Source organism: Mustela nigripes, chromosome X (assembly GCF_022355385.1).
Source record: "Mustela nigripes isolate SB6536 chromosome X, MUSNIG.SB6536, whole genome shotgun sequence".
Lineage (NCBI taxonomy): Eukaryota > Metazoa > Chordata > Mammalia > Carnivora > Mustelidae > Mustela > Mustela nigripes.
The window spans coordinates 95,348,265-95,366,872 of record NC_081575.1 but is presented as its reverse complement, the minus strand read 5'-3'; the positions used below and the strand labels follow the sequence as shown (position 1 = coordinate 95,366,872).

General features: G+C 36.0%; 1 pseudogene; it reads right to left on the bottom strand.

Annotated features, from left to right (window-relative positions):
* Positions 1-17,373: 17,373 nt before the first annotated feature.
* On the bottom strand, positions 17,374-18,305 carry LOC132007593 (UBX domain-containing protein 8-like; annotated as a pseudogene).
* Between the last annotated feature and the right edge of the window lie 303 nt (positions 18,306-18,608).

The window sequence follows — 18,608 nt, the reverse complement described above, 5'->3', positions numbered from 1 at the left end:
AAAAAAAAAAAAAAAGAAGACGTAAGTACAACAAAGATAAATTTTACTGCAAGAAATGAATTAGGGAAATGTAAAAACACAGAATTCAGCCCCAGAATCATAAAACATAACTGACTGATGCAGAGCCCACTAAGACATATATGAAATACTTCAACACAATGATTTCATAATATAATTGTACAAAGAAACACTATAAATCCATCAAATAACCAAATAAGAATGCAAGGTTACATACTTTAAATGATTCATTCTTGTGGAAGAGAATATTAACATTGTAGATATCAGTCTAACAGAAAAATAAAACTAAGTTTTTGCCGGTTACACAATAGACATATAATACTGGGTCCCAGTACCCAGAACTTGACTTCTCAAGCCTTTCTTCAATAAAGGGAACAAGGGTCTCTTTAATTTTTTATTTTTTTATTAATATATGATGTATTATTAGTCCCAGGGGCACAGGTCTGTGAACAAGGGTCTCTTGAAGAAGTGACTTATTCTAGATATGTCTGAGGTAGGGAATATTGAAGATGAGACTGGAAACAAAAAGTAAATAAGTGTTACCCCCTCAAAGACACATATGTGCACGTTCACACATATGTGTGTGCACACCCACACAGAGGTGGGCATGCCAAAGGGATACAGAAACCAAGTAAAATGAAAAAATTATTCATCATCACTAGCCATCAGGGAAATTCAAATTAAAACCAGATTGAGATACCACCTCACACCAGTTAGAATGGCCAAAATTAGCAAGACAGGAAACAACGTGTGTTCGAGAGGATGGGGAGAAAGGGGAACCCTCTTACACTGTTGGTGGGAATGCAAGTTGGTGCAGCCACTTTGGAGAACAGTGTGGAGATTCCTCAAGAAATTAAAAATAGAACTTCCCTATTACCCTGCAATTGCACTCCTGGGTATTTACCCCAAAGATACAGATGTCGTGAAAAGAACGGCCATCTCTATCCCAGTGTTTATAGCAGCAATGGCTACAGTCACTAAACTGTGGAAAGAATCACGATGCCCTTCAATGGACGAATGGATAAGGAAGATGTAGTCCATATACACTATGGAGTATTATGCCTCCATCAGAAAGGATGAATACCCAACTTTTGTAGCAACATGGACAGGACTGGAAGAGATTATGCTGAGTGAAATCAGTCAAGCAGAGAGAGTCAGTTATCATATGGTTTCACTTATTTGTGGAGCATAACAAATAGCATGGCGGACAAGGGGAGTTAGAGAGGAGAAGGGAATTGAGGGAAATTGGAAGGGGAGGTGAACCATGAGAGACTATGGACTCTGAAAAACAATCTGAGGGCTTTGAAGGGGTGGGGGGTGGGAGGTCAGGGAAGCCAGGTTGTGGGTATTATGGAGGGCACGTATTGCATGGAGCACTGGGTGTGATGCATAAACAATGAATTCTGTTACACTGAAAAGAAATAAATTTAAAAAATTAAAAAAAATAACTTCCAACAGCCTGAACTTGAATAATTTTGGCAATAAAAACAGATACTAGATCACAGTTGACCATTGTTTAATGACTCCTCCCACAGTAGAAAATCCACATGTAACTTTTGACTCCCCTAAAACTTTACTACACATAGCCTCCTGTTGAAAGGAAGCCTTCACAATAACGTAAAAGGTTAACAAATATTTTGTATACTGCTTGTATTATACACTTTAATAGTATAATAAACTAAATAAAATATTTAGAAAATTATAAGGAAAGGACATATATAAAAATATGTCCCTAAAAGTGAACCACACAGCCCACATCCATGTCATTCAAGGGTCAACTGTATAAATAAATACGTAACATATACCCATGGCCCCAAAATTATATAAATAAATGAACAAATGAGGAAGAATAGAGTAGTATCCCATACAGAAGAATTCCAAAAATTTATGTGCATATTTCATCTTTAAGGACGTGGAATATAATTCTTCATCTTTAAGGAGGTGGAATATAATTCTTCACTCTGTTAGTATAGGGTGCTCACAATAACTTCCTCTCAAAGAGGCCAGTATAGAAAAAGATAAAAAGAGTAACTTTGCAGTGGAGAAACCAGACAAACATTATCTCAGCGAGGTGATCAAAGTCAACATCAACAAGGTAGGTCATGATGACAGAAGGTACCCTTGGTATCATGTGATAAGAATGGCACTTACCTCTGTGATATACTCCCAAAATCTATGATCCTAGTATAACTGTGAGAAAAGCATCAGACAAACCCCAACTTAGGAAAATTCTATACAACACCTACCTGACCAGTACTTTTCAAAGTTGTCATGATAATGAAAGATAAGCAAAGTCTGAGAAACTGCCACAACCAAAAGAAGTCTAAGGACATGTAAGAATTAAATGTGATGTGATATCATGTATAGAATCCTGGAACAAAAACAAAATAATAAAAGTGCCACAACTGAGAAAATATGAACAAAATATAGACTTTAGTTGATGATGATGATGATGGTGATGATAATGTATAGTACCTCATTATGTGTGACAAATGTACCCCACTACTAAAAGAAGTTAACATGGGAAAGTGATTATGAGGTTTATGGGAACTCTCTGTACTAGCTTTACAAGTCTTCTAAACATCTAAAATGTCCCTAAAATAAAAAAAATATATAAAAATAAATGTCATAGAAGCTCAGAAGAGAGTGGGACTATCTGCCAACAGAGGCATCGAGTCAAGGTAAAGCTTTTTCTTGTACCCTAGGTAAAGCTTTCAGAAGTGGTAAAATTTAAGTTTTTTTTTTTTTAAGATTTTATATATTTATTTGACAGACAGAGATCACAAGTAGGCAGAGAGGCAGGCAGAGAGAGAGAGAGAGGAGGAAGCAGGCTCTCCATGGAGCAGACAGCCTGATGCGGGGCTCGATCCCAGGACCCTGGGATCATGACCTGAGCTGAAGGCAGAGGCTTTAACCCACTGAGCCACCCAGGCGCCCCCTTAAGTTTGATTTTAAAAGATAAACTGAGGCTTGCCATAGAAAGAGGGGAATTATAGGCAGAAAGAAGAGCAGGAATAGATGCTGAGAGGCAGGTGTTCAGAGGGACAGTGTTCAGACGAGGAGGACATCTTCACAACCACCAGATTTGTGAAGGCTGCTGTAAATGAGGTCGAGAAAAAAATGCGTGACTAGAGTACAAAAAAACTTTGCATGCCATGATAAGGAGTTTGGATCTTATCCTGACAACAGTAGACTAGAGAGAGAGACTGAAACAGAGGTGGAAGGTTTGTGTGCTTGAGAGATAATAACCCCCATGGCACTGAAGATGAAGTGAGAACCAGCTGTAAGCTGGAATTCAATTGGGAAGTTTATACTGCTTTCTGAGTGACAGCTACAGAGGATGTAGTACCAAGAAACTAGATTTGGGAGTCATTTCATTAATAGCTTAATAAAATTTGTTGGCAATTGGAGCAGCAAAGCTAAGGGAAGAGAAAAGTAAGCTTAAGACGATTTTGAATTTCCCCATTTGGTTTACCAAGTAGACAGTACTACAATTACCTGAAGGAAAATAGAGGGACAGTATAGTATATTTACACAACAGGAATAGTGGTTGTAAAGTTTCAGTTACAGTGGCCACAAAGTTTATTGGATAAGTGTTTCAATTTTTCTCACTCCTATTTGTGTGTCTCCATGTTAGAGAGCATCCATTTTTATTCAGTATACATTTATTATCTTCCTGAAATTAATTTCCACAAATAGTTTTTGAGGTAAGTACATGAGAATAAAAAGAACCTCTTCTTCCCCAAGAAAGTTTGGCCTTCCACAGAGGTCAAGAACAGCAGAATCTATATGGTAAGACTTACATAACTGTCCCTTAATGACAAACATAATTTCAACCCAACAGCTAGCATTATTTATCTAGACTGACTGTGGAGGGTCTGCTCAAACACAGGGCTGTATTGCCTGGTTTATCAGCATATCCTTTACTAGCATATCCTTACTATCTTGTAACTTAGGATTTAATATCTTATCTCTGCATGTCCCACTTTTTTGTCTTACCTGGTAAATAGATCAACTTAAATTGGTTGTTGAGATCATTATGATAGTTCCAGGACCATACTAACTGCTCATTAAATATTATGCATTTATTACTAATAGTGCTAATCTTCTTTTAAATTTCCTTCATTTGGCAGAAAGCAAAATTATAGCAGTAAAAGAAGGTTTAAAAACAATTTTGACAATTTCATAATATATAATGCACATCCATATACATAGAATTATTAACTTCCTTTCTAACAGCCCCATTTGATATATGTCAGGTTGTATTACCTCCAACTCAGGAGTACAGAAATTGAAGCTTAGAACACCTAGGCTACTATTCCAGGGTTACAAAGACAGCAGGTTTTGAAGCCAGGCAAAGACCCTATGCCTTCTGTGTATTGTTCTACCCCGCATTCACTCCATGTCAGAATTTCACCCATTTAAACATTAACTGAAATACATTTGAGTGTATCACTGGTATTTGTTTAGGCAGATTCAAGTTCATATTGTAGCTTTGCCACTTATTATCTGGATGACTCTGGAGGAGTTACTTCTCTAAACTTCCCTAATCTGAAAATGGAGTAATATTTGCCTTTTAAGGTATTTAGGTATTGATTAAGCCTATGCATATAAAGCACTTGGCAAACTATTGGCACACAGGAAGAACTCCTCATAATCTATTTATTATTCTTATGCAAGTGTTCTAACATAAATTTTATCTCTAAGGAAGAACACTAATAGATTTGTTGAAAAAGAAGAGTTGCTTAGTCTGCAAAGTAAAGTATTATTACCCAATGCACCAATATTCTTCATTGGATTAATGTGTTCTCAAGTGGCTAGCCAGGTACTCTGGTTTAGTTATGATAAACTGTAAATGTTATATTATCACTTTTATTGCTATTATTATATACCAGAAAAATTATGGATAGCTTGTATCTAAGAAAAGCACTATGGATATTAAGATCACAAGCTGTACAGTGCACGGCCTCTAATTTAATACTTCAAGAAAACAGAAGAAAAGTCACTTTGGTTTGTTAGCTTCCCAGTTTGTATCATTAGGTACCTTGCCACTCTCCCTCAATTATCGTACTCTGATGAGATGCCAGCCTAAAGGTGGCATTCTACATATTATAGTTATACTGATTTCAGGATAATATCTATTGCTTTTTTTCCAAAACAACAAACCCACAGAAGTGGGGGTACTTTCATTCTTTTGGCAACTATTGATAAGAACACCAGCATAAAAATGTAATGAAAAGCTGTAGATTAGCATATGGTATCTCCTGCCCACCCCAACCAACTCTGTTTTATTTAAGATACATGATGAGGGCCACCTGGGTGGCTCAGTCGGTTAAGTGGTTGCCTTCAGTTAAGGTCATGATCCCAGGGTCCCCGGATTGAGCCCCACATGGGGTTCTCTGCTCAGCAGCGAGCCTACTTCTCCCATTCCCTCTGCCCCTACCTGCTACTCTTGATATCAAACTCTCTCTCTCTTAAATAAATAAAATCTTTAAAAAAAAAAGATCCATGGTGAGTACATTTTATGTACTGGGTATTATGCTACATACTGTTTCAAAGTTCCCTAAGACTTGTTCCCAGGACCTAAATAGCTCACTATTTAGGTGGAAAGACAGGGAAGGAAAGAAAGTATATAGTGAATATGACAGGAGCAAAGAAAAAACAATTTAGTTTACTCAGAGAAAGATATCTCTATGCCATATTAATGGATATGAATGAATTTGATTTTATTTGGTTTTCTGTTTTAAAGGCAGGGCAGGTCTTACATGAATTTCAACGAGGACCACAGGTGATACAATTAATGGCTTTAAACAGAACATGTGGCCATTTCTATGAGAGCACAGGATGATACCTATAAATATTTGAGAACTCACTATGTACCAGGTACCTTTCTGAGTCAGTAATTATCTCACTGGATTCTTACAACAGCCCTATGAGGTATCCCCAGCACGTTCATGTTACAAACAAGTAAACAGGCTTAGCTGATCAAATAACTTGCTCAAAGTCTCACAACTTGAAGATTAAGGAGTCAGGAATTAAAAAATCACAGAGTACAATTCCAGCACTATGAGATTAATACTCTAGTCAACAGAGAATCTTTTCCAAAACAGGGGAATATAAATTTAAGAAATTAAGCAGATCCCAAAAGCTATGCTTTCTGAGCTCAGAGCTGATTACACAGGGAATCCAGACTGCCATGTCTTGCCCTGCTTGTCCAACAAGAGAGAGAAGGGATATGGCTTTTCCCATTTCTCCTCCTTTCATCTCGACAGACCTTTTAACAGATCTAGGAAAAACATTCAGGCCGCATTATGTTCCTCTAATACCTTATCACCTAGACTAGCATTTACCAGGAGTCTTCCACAACTTACTACTTCCAAGGGATATTTATTGGGATATGTGAAAATAGAGATGTGTTATAAAACACGTTTGGAAAATACTGAAAAATGATCAGTTTCACAAGCTTCCTCCCAGCAGTATTTCTCAGAATCTTTAATACACTTTGTGAATTTCCTATAGACATGGTATACTATACAACACATTCCCAACTTACTTAACCAAGGAATTTCTATTTCTTCATGGACATTTAATGGACCTGGTGTTCTATGGGATGCATTTTAAGGAAACTATTCTGGAAAGTTCAATTTAATTTCAGAATATCATCAAGATCAGAGAATGAATTCATATTTCTCTCTCTTGAGTAAATCAAGTGTCTTTCTATAGGCCTGTTGCTTAGCTACAAAGTAACCTGAAGAGCTTAATGAATCATCTGAAAATCAAATTATCAATAAAGTACATTATCACGTTCTATTATTGAGATAGTCTTTAGCTTTTTTCATATTAGGAAGAAAGAGTCATATTTAAAGCCTACAAGGTAACACAAGCTTCCTGATAAATTGATTAAATAAGCATTAGAGCACATTTTAGGGTTGCTTTATTGTAAATAACATAACTGACAACTGTATTATAGGAGCTACATGAACCATTCCTGTAAAAGTAACTCCCTAGAGGACCTCAAGTAGATACTTACCCAAATACAGAGGAGCACACCTTTTCAGAAAGAGGAGAAAACCTATCAGCAGCTTCTATTTTATAAATGAAGTATGAATTATTTGCTCCCATTATTTTTTTTAAAACTTCTCAACAGTATTTCACTTAAAAAAAACTCCTTGGGGTGCCTGGGTAGTTCAGTGGGTTAAAGCCTCTGCCTTCGGCTCAGGTCATGATCCCAGGGTCCTGGGATCAAGCCCCGTGTCACACTCTCTGCTTGGCGAGGAACCTGCTTCCCCCTCTCTCTCTGCCTGCCTCTCTGCCTACTTATGATCTCTGTCTGTCAAATAAAATATTTTTTTTAAAAAAATCTCCTCTGGTTCCTAGATACAGAGTTCAGATTTGGTTTTGGTAGTTTGATCATTTCCCTGCATCTGATTATCCTACCATAATTTCTAAGCTCAGTCTCTGATACAGAGTAGATACCTAATAAAGATTTTTGGAAATAATGTATTAATTTGTATCTTTTCTTGTACCAAAGTAAACCTTCAATAACTATTAACCAAGTATATTCTTTTTTATTCACACTACCTGGTCCTCAACTTCCATACCTCTTAATGCTTACCAAAGTGATTTGTCCCTCTTTACATTCAGTAGCATGATTAATAGATGTTCTCAGTTTCTGCCAGTCATCATCACCAGAGCCACATCTAATTAAATACTAGTAACAATAGCACTCTTCCTAACAGCCAAGAAATCAAACCAACCTAAGCATCCATTGACTGGTGAGTGGATAAGCAAAGCTGAGATATATCCAGGTAGTGAGATACTGTCCACCATAGCAAGAATGAAGGACAGGCACACACTACAACTTAAGGAAACTTGAAAACATCATGCTAAGTGAAAAAAGCCACCCCAAAAATCACATAGTTTATGAATCCACTTATATGACATGTTCACAAAAAAGGCAAGTCTGTAGAGACAGTAAGTACATGACTGTCTACAACTTAGGGTAGAAGAGGGGATTAACAATAAATTGACATGAGAGATGATCTTAATGTGGTAATGGAAGTTTTTCTTTATTTACATTTTGAATATTTTTTATTTCATTTCCATTTAGCTAACATACAGTGTACCACTAATGATGGAAGCATTTTAACACTTTATAGTGTTGATGGCTATATAACTTGGTCAACTTCCCCCCCCCCCAAAAAATCACTGAATTTTACAAATGTGAATAAATTTTATGGCATGTGAATCACACCTCAATAAAAGTTTAAAAATAAGAATGAATACCACTACTGTACTTGTTCAAAATGAGGATTATTCCCATCAGCAGCAGCTCACGGGCTAACATAACTTTGTTTAATGTAACTTCTTTTTTTACAGATGCATTCACTTTGGAATTCTTTTGACATTATTATTATTATTATAGTAACTATTTTAGAAGCACTCATTTAGTTAATATGCTTTTACCATCAAGAGATAGACATTTCATTTTCAGCATAGCTGATGGAATTCCAATGGACTAATCTCTTTTTTTAATTTCGATTTCTTTACCCTAAAAAGAAACCCACAGTTAACATCATCTTCAATAGGGAAACACTGAGAGTCTTTCCCTTAAGATCACAAACAAGACAAGGATGTTTACTCTCAGCACATATATTCAACATAGTACTGGAAGTCCTAGCCACAGCAATATGACAACAGAAACAAAAGGCATCTGAATCTTAAGAAAGAAGTAAAACTGTCACTATTTCTAGATGATATTACACACACACACAAACACACACACACACACACACACACACACAACTGTAAGACTCCACCAAAAACCTGCCAGAGCTGATAAATGAGTTCAGTTAAGTTGCAGGACACAAAATCAACAAACAGAAATCTATTGCATTTCTATACACCAATGAAGCAGCAGAAAGAGAAATCAAGGAAATGATTCTATTTACAATTGCACCAAAAATATTAAGACATCTAGATTAAACCTAATCAAAGAGGTCAAACACCTGTACTATAAAGGCTAAAAAACACTGATGAAATAAACTGATCACACACACACACACACACACACACACACACACACACGTTGAAAGACATTCCAATGCTCATGGATTGGAAGAATACTGTCAAAATACCCATACTATTCAAAGCAATCTACACATTTAATGCAATGCTTATCAAAATACCATCAACATTTTTTACAGACCTAGAATGAACAACCCTAAAATGTGTATGAAACCACAAAAGATCCCGAATAGCCAAAGCAACCTTGATAAAGAAAAGCTAGAGGCATCCCAACTTCAGACTTAAAGGTATAATATAAAGCTATAGTGAACAAAAAGTTATAGTACTGGCAAGAAAACAGATACACAGATCCATGGAACAGAATAGGAAACCCAGAAATTAATCTGCAGCTATATGGCTAAGTCATCTTCAAAAAAGTAGGAAAGAATAGCCAATGGAAAAAAGACAGTGTCTTCAACAAATGGTGCTGGAAAACCTGGACAGGTACATACAAAAGAATGAACTGGACCACTTTCTTACAGAATACACAAAAGTAAATTCAAAATGTATGAAAGACCTAAATGTGAGACCTTGAAACCATCAAAATCCTGGAGAAGAATAAATGCAGTAATCTCTCTGACACTGACCATAGCTACTTCTTTCTTCTTCTTTTTGGTGGGGATACACACTGGTGAAGCCACTTTAGGGAATAGTATGGAAGTTCCTCAAAAATTAAAAATAGAATTTCCCTATGTCTCAGCAATTGTACTGCTGAGTATGCAAATACAAAAATACTAGTTCAAAGGGATACATGCACTCCAATGTTTACAATCACATTATCTACATCAGCAAAGTTATGGAAAAAGCCCAAGTGTCCATCAACTGAGGAATGGATAAAGAAGATGTGGTGTCTACACACACATAGATGGAGCTTTAGTCAATTATAAACAAGAATAAAATCTTGTCATTTTCAAAGACATGGGTGAAGCTAGAGAGTATTCTGCTAAGTGAAATAATTCAGTCAGGGAAAGATAAATACCATATGATTTCATACATGTGAAATTTAAGAGAGAAAACAAATGAGCAAATGAAAAAGAGAGAGGGAGGCAAACAAAAAAACAGACTCTTAAGAGAACAAACTGATGGTTACCAGAGGGGAGGTGGATGGGGGAAATGAGTGAAATAGCTGATGGGGATTAAGGAGAGCACTTGTGTTGAGTACCAGGGGTTGTATGGAAGTGCTTAATCATTATATTATAGAGCTGAGACTGATATTATCCAACAGAATCCTAGAGGAGAACATAGGCACTAACCTCTTTGACATTGGCCACAGCAACTTCTTTCAAGATATGTCTCCAAAGGCAAAGGAAACAAAAGCCTCTTTTGAGACTTCAAAAGTCTCTTTTGAGAGACTTCAAAAGTCTCTTGTGAGACTTCATCAAGATCAAAAGTGTCGGCACAATGAAGGAAACAGTCAACAAAACAAAGAGCCAACCCATGGAATGGGAGAAGATATTCGCAAATGACAATACAGACAAAGGGCTGATATCCAAGATTGATAAAGAACTCCTCAAACTCAACACACACAAAACAGAAAATCACATCAAAAATGGGCAGAAGACACAAACAGACACTTCTCCAATGAAGACACACAAATAGCTAACAGACACATGAAAAAATGTTCATCATCATTAGCCATCAGGGATATTCAAATCAAAACCACATTGAGGTACCACCTTACACCAGTTAGAATGGCCAAAATTAACAAGGCACTAAACAACATGTGTTGGAAAGGATGTGGAGAAAGGGGAACCTGCTTACACTGTTGGTGGGAATGCAAGTTGGTGCAGCCACTTTGGAAAACAGTGTGGAGATTCCTTAAGAAATTAAAAATAGAGCTTCCCTATGACCCTGCAATTGCACTACTGGGTATTTACCCCAAAGATAAAGATGTAGTGACAAGAAGGGCCATCTGTACCCCAGTGTTCATACCAATGGCCACCGTCACCAAACTGGAAAGAATCAAGATGCCCTTCAACAGATGAATGGATAAGGAAGATATTGTCCATATATACTATGGAGTATTATGCCTCCATCAGAAAGGATGAATACCCAACTTTTGTAACAACATGGACGGGACTGGAAGAGATCATGCTGAGTGAAGTAAGTCAAGCAGAGAGAGTCAATTATTATATGGCTTCACTTATTTGTGGAGCATAACAAATAGCATGGAGGACATGGGGAGTTAGAGAGGAGAAGGGTGTTAGGGGAAATTGGAGGGGGAGAGGAACCATGAGAGACTGTGGACTCTGAGAAAGAAACTGGGGATTTTAGAGGGGAAGAGGGTGGAAGGTTGGGTGAGCCTGGGTGGTCAGTATTATGGAGGGCACGTATTGCATGGAGAACTGGGTGTGGTGCATAAATAATGAATTCTGGAACACTGAAAAGAAATTAAAAAATAAATAAAAAATTTTAAAAAAGAAGGGTTATCCATGGAATTCACTAAAATTCAGTACCAAAAATACATATAGATAGATAGATAGATAGATAGATAATAGTATATCCATCCATGGTTACTCAGGAATATTTATAATGCTATAAGGAATTAAGTACTTGAAAGTTTAATATTACTTTCCTAAATACACATAAAATGAAAAAACTCCACATGATTTATGTGTGCAATGAAATTCTTCACATATATGGAAAGAACTAATCTGAAAACTAGGTTTTTTAATTGAAATGACAAGGGATAACATAAAATAGTTTTAAGTTAATGTACTAAGACCACAAGCTTTTGTAGATATGATTTTTTAAAGCCTGTAAGTGAAATGTACAGATTTTTCACCATTCATATATATATATATATACACACATACATATTTTAATCAGGAAGAGATGAATACATTTCTTTTTTGGTATACATTATTTTCCTAAGAATGCCACTTGTCACTTATTATAAATTGTTTTCCCACCTTTTTAAAAAAGAAATTTCTTAACCAAAGTAATATTAACTATTGCAACTATCTGAAGGGTTTTTGACAGTCACTGGATACTTTAAATATAAGAGAAAATTTCAAGTACACTGTTGTAGAGAATAAATATCAATAGACTTTTATCTTTAAAATATCAATTCCATACAACTTGAAGATTAAAAAAGCTACATTTTACAAGGGAGAGATTTAGCTCTAAGCAACCTCTAGTTCTTAAATTTTAATCAGTCCAACTTCTGACTCTTTCCTACATACTCAAAGCCCCATCCCAATCAGTTTGGCTCCAGTGACTTTATTACATAAAGTAGGTGACATTAAATTACATTATTTTGTACAAAACTTAGGTCACTTTACTTGACCTTATAGTTTAGGAGTCAGGAATCACAAGCTTCATGAGATGTATTATTAGAAGTATTCAGCAGTTCTTAAAACCCACAATTCCAAGTTCCTCTTTACTTCATTACCACTTAAACACCTAATAAAACATTTCAAAAGAATTCAAAGCCAATGCCAAGGACTGAATGCCATGATGAAGTATTATTGAGTATGCCTTTTCCAGCCACTCATTTTATTGAATGATTAAAAGGTTATATGAACGATATGCCTCACAACCATAAAGAAATGAGAAACTGCACTCTCTTAATTTATGATCTGTTATCATAATGTAGGTAGGATATACACATTTGCAGTAAGATTTCATGCCAGGTGACAGATGCATGGTTTTTAGGTGTCCGTTCAAATGGCAGGCCATTTGTGGTAAGTCTATTTGCTCAAAGTGATACATTGACCCAGAAAAATCATCCACTACTTTAAAGATCACTTTAGGATTGTTAATAAGATTTATATGTCCTTTACTTCTAAATCTGAGAGGAAAGTTTGCACTTTTAACATAAAATGACTGTAATTTTGGTTTAATTGTCAAACTAAGTGTGTATTGAAAGATTATGTGACTAAATTTTCTAAAAGAGTCTTATGAGGAAGCAAATGGATTCTAATTCAGAAACCCTGTCCCTTAGAGCAGTGCTTCTCAATCCTCAATGTTCATAAAAATCACCTAGTGATCTTATTGACTTTCATATTCCAATTCCATAGATTGGGATCAAAATCTGAGATTCTGTACTCAAATACATTCCCAGTGATGCCAAAACTACCAGTCCCTAAACTACACTTTGAATAGCAAGCAAGGACTAACGTTTACCATCTTATTAACAAGGTAAGTCCTAAAAATTAGATGAAAAATTAGAAAGTCCATTATGAACTAAATCTTAAATCCTTCGGGGCAAGTAAAAAAAAAAAAAAAAAAAAATGAACTCAATGACAGGAAAGGGCATCATATGCTAGAGTTGCTGGAAAACCTTTAAGGTTTCATCATCACACTGCAGGACTAAGTACAGATTAGTTTCTCTCTGTCCACCTGCAGCCTTCCTTACCTTAAATCCATCACATAAATTCTACATAAAGCTGGATAAAGTTGCAAGGGAGGATCTATAAACTTAGATGGAGATAAAAATTTGTATCTTTGTTTATATTAACCTCTAACCCTTCCTTAAATTATGAATGCAGACAACATACTTTTGTAGTAGCAGTGATTGCAATTTTATCATTATCAACAACATAGATACAATACATATTATAGGCCACAAAACTATGAGTCAGTAAATCTGACTGGCAAGATACAGGTATATAACACAACAAAAGCACATATACCACTGTTTTAGGGTTTGCTTTAACATTTTATTAGTGGGGGCACCAGGGTGGCTCAGTCACTATGGGTCTGCCTTTGGCTTCAGGCATGATCCCAGAATTGGGATTGAGCCCCACATCAGTCTCCCTCTCCCACTCCCCCTGCTTATGTTCCCCTCTTGCTGCATTTCTCTCTGTCAAATAAATAAACAAAATCTTTAAAAAATATTCTGTTCTTGTGCAACTTCTTTTATAGTCCTTTGTATTTTATTTTATGCATTTAAATATATTTTTCTTAGAAGAGATCCTGGGGGGCGGTGGTTATGGAATTCCCAAGGGACACTGCAATCATCTCAACTACAATACGCCTACCTCCTCTTTATCACTCTTATCTCCGATTAGATTATATTACTACCAGCAACAATCTGATGCTCTACCACTCCTCCTCAGGTCAGGCTAGGTTTCTGCCTTTGATTTCCCAATAGAACACTCTGGGTATCTTCATCATCGTGTTTATAATTTTTTTTGAAGTTTATGTCCTTGCAAGTATTTCTACCACACTCCAATAGCATCGGAAGGGAAGGAAACATGACCTCTATATATCTTTCACATCCAGCACATAATAATTACTTTTTATATTACTGTTGAATACTCTAAGAAAGGAAGCAAAATGATGGATAATTCAAAGCAAGCTTGGGGAATAAAATGTGATGCAGAGGAAGACTTTCAGTAAGAAAGAACATACCAGGCTAGACTTTGAAACATATAAATGCTTCCAGTCAACACACTGTATAATTTAAACAATGGACAATGTTACATTCCAACTGTATCTCAATAAAGTCAGAAAAAAGATGGAATAGAGAAAAGTGTTGAGACATAACTACTTGAGAGATCAATAGTGCATCTGTAAAATTATCCAAGTGGAGGTAGGATGTTGGGTCCTACTCACAATGAGAGGTCTTGATTGGATAGTGAGTGCTTTCTTCTCCTAAGAACTCCTTGATCCTCACCAATTCCTACCCAGGAACTCAAACATGAAAAGGAACTACCTATGCATTTACTTGTCAATCTACTCTAATAAGAGCTTGAAATTTTAATTGAACCATTTGGCAAATACAAGATGCCTTAGCTTTATACTTTTTTCAGGTAACTGCTTATCTTCAAAGATTTTAGATGTACTGAAAAGGCAAATGTTTATTATTATGATTCACATGGTTGGAAGACCTACAACATTCTAAAAGATAGATAATATATTGATGGAACTGAGAAAATCAGCCAAAAACCTACCCAATGCCAAACTGGTATTTTAAATCATGGGCCCTGGATTTTACAGGAAAAGCTGCATTCAGCTACTACTAACTATTCACACATTAGAAAAGCCTATCTCAATTCTACAAAGAATTTTTCCCCAACTCCATCATTACTACCCTCTTCTAAGCTACCATCAGGGAGTGTCTAGTGTCTACAACAGCCATCTAAATATACTTCCTGATTCTTCCCTTGTCCCTTTTCATCTTTTCTTAACCTGGTCCAGGGTTATTCATGAAAAACCAAAGCTGATCATGTCACTCCTTTAGCTCTCCAATTATTTATCCACTGAATCAGAACAAAAGTCAAAATCTTTATAGTGTCCACCCAAAGCCATGAAGAACTTCACCTATTCCTTCCCAGTGTCATTTCTTCCCTTTCCCTTGCCTCACTGTAAAGCACAAAGACGTTATTGTTGTTCCTTGAACCCAGCAAGCTAGCTCCTCCATTAGAGTCTTCTTTCACTTGCTGTTCCCTCTACACAGAAACTTCTCCCATCTGATCTCTGCACAATTCTCTATTTCCCTGCCATCAGGTACTTGCTCATGTCAGTATCTGAACAAAACCTTTGTGAAATGGAGCTTCTCTAAAATTTATAGGACCATCATCACCCTGGATTCCTTTTTCACCTCATGTGCTTTTCACCCCAAGCCCTCTCTGAAGTACTTATTAACATGAGATACGCTCACTCTTTATTGGCAAATGTCTGTATGAATGCAAGCTTCCTACCAACATGGATTTCTGGCTTCTGATGTTGTTTACTACTGATCCATCAAACCTAGAACAGTGCCAGGTCTCTACTGTAGACTCTAAGTGTATTTTTTTCCCACAGAAATGAAGGTGATAGGAAAACAAGCAAGCAGGGAAGAACAGTTTCATGAGTGAAGCACTAATAAACACATATAAAATATATTATTGGTTGTTTCTCTGGAGAATCCTAGTATACTTAGGACAATACATACAAGCTAGGCCCTTCTAATCCAACCTCTATTCTACTGCCAAATTAACCTTTTAAAAATTTTTATTTTAATCACCCAATGCCCATCACGACAAGTACACTCCTTAATCCCCATCACCTATTTCCACATCGCCCCCCCACCCTCTCTCTAGCAACCATCAGTTCGTTCTCTATAATTAATAGTCTTCTTCTTGGTTTGTCATTTTTTTCTCTGCTAGTGTGTTTTGTTTCTTAAATTCCACATGAGTGAAATCATATGGTGTTTGTCTTTCTCCAACTTATTTCAGTTAGTTTTATACTCTCTAGCTCTATCCATGTAATTTGCAAATGACAAGATTTCATTCTTTTTTAGAGCTGAATAATGTTCCACTGCATGGAGATTTCATATATATATATATATATATATATATCTCCACATCTCTTTTATCCATTCATCAATTGATGGACACTTGGGCCATTTCCATACCTTAGATATTGCAAATAAAGTTGCTTTAAATACAAGAGTGCATGTGCCATTTTGAATTAATATTCTTGTACTGTTTGGATAAATACCTAGCAGTGCAATTGCTAGATCAGAGGATAATTCTATTTTTAACATTTTGAGGAACCTCCATACTGTTAATTACAGTGGCTGCACCAGTGTGCATTCCCACCAACAGTGCAAGAGTGTTTCTTTTTCTCCACATTCTCAAGAACATCTGTGTGTGTTTTCGATTCTAGCCATTCTGATAGCTGTGAGGTGATATATCATTGTAGTTTTTATATGCATTTTTCCAATGATGAGTGATGGTGAGCATCATTTCATGTGACTGTTTTTCACCTGCAGGTCTTTGAAGAAATGTCTGTTCATGTCTTCTGCCCATTTTAAATTGGATTATTTGGGGGGGGGTGTTGAGTTTTTTAAGTTCTTTATGTATTTTGGATACCTGCCCTTTATCAGGTATAAAAAAGAACTTTAAAATATTAAAATCCTTTGAAATATCTTCACAGTTTAATTTCCAGAAATACAGAAAAAAAAATCCTACTTAATAGACTTTAAAGAGTTTGAATTGTGAAATGTTCAGTGTGGCAAGGCTGACTGAAAAGGCAGTAAACAAAGTCCTAATACTTTTCAGCATAGTGATAAATGATATCAGCTAGGATAAAGTACAAATCATTGAGTGTCTTTCTTTATATGTTTTATCTAGTTTTCATTTGGTACATTATAAAATGGCACATTCCACAAATTATTGTATGCAGAGAGCAATTCTTTTCTAACCATTTATATCCATATGTTCCTAAGGATCTCAACATTATAAGGTTTACTGCCTTGAGCTCACCAAGGTATGACATAATTTTAAAGTGAATCATTTACTGTCCTGTAAGGTCATGGCATAACTGATTTTATGGAGAACAGGTAGTTCTCCTTTCTTAATTAGTTGCTCTGCTCTTTTTCTTTACATTGAGTAGAGTATCCACAGTTATTCTTATGTTCTTCAGTGACCAGCCTCCAACCACTTCCAGGGGCCTTCTGGGAAAGGAAGAAGAAAAGCTGTATAGGGATGTGCAGTACCTGATTTTCATCACCCAGTCAAATAAGAGCTATGATCTTCAAGACTTAAAAAAATATTCTTTTCAGGACACTCCCCCTTAGACATTGGAGAGAAACAGTACTATTCATTCAGCTGTTTCAGGAGGCTCTTCAGGTGAATCAAGAATAGCATATTCAACCACTATACTATGTAGAGGAATTTAGGTTGTTTCTATTTTTTTTTACAATTATAAACAATGTGGTAATAAATTAACTTGTACATATACAAAAAAAAAAAAAATCTCCTGAGTGGGTTTCTCAGCAGACAGTGAAATTTTGGTTAAAGGCTGAGGCAAGTTCCTTTTCTTTGCTGCTTCTCTGTTTGATATTTTAAAATATGTCTGGCTTTTATTTTCAAGCACCAAATCTTCATCAGCCTTAAGTTTATGGACACCACTTAACTTCCAGGTTTTACCTGTAACCTGAAACACACACTCTAAGTTTTCTCAATTTCATTTCCTGGTGATGTTTTAGAACATTCTCTATGTATCTGCTGGCTTTTTCATCCTGTGCCTCTTTATTTATTTTTTCTGACAAGATTTTGTCATTTCTCATTCTTCTCTTCTTTCAGATACACTTGGGACAATTTAAATGAATTGAGCCATGAGGTAGTCACAGAAATAATTAAAGTAGGAAGAGCAAGAAGTAAGAAAATCTGGCTACACAACATTAGATCTTTAACTCCTAGATTGGGGATTCCATGCCAGAGCTCCAGACATAAGACGGGGAGAGCACAGAAACAGAAAATGCCAATGAGCCCATGATAAGCCATGTGGTGAGACCCCTGCCCCCCTTTCCCAAATTAACCTTTCTAAAATGGTATTATATAAATCCTTTGGGGAAAAAAACCTCAATGGTTTCCTAAAAATTTCAGGATAAAGCACTTACCAAAGGCAATTATTCATATTCTCTGTCTCACTCACTCTCTCTCAAATAAATAAATACAATCATTAAAAAATAATAATTACTGTTCTGAACTAATTTGTCTGACATACTATATATGCTCTCTTTTAGTCACATGCTTCCTTTTCTTTCAAATTCACCATTACAACTACAATGCCTGAGATACAGAGAT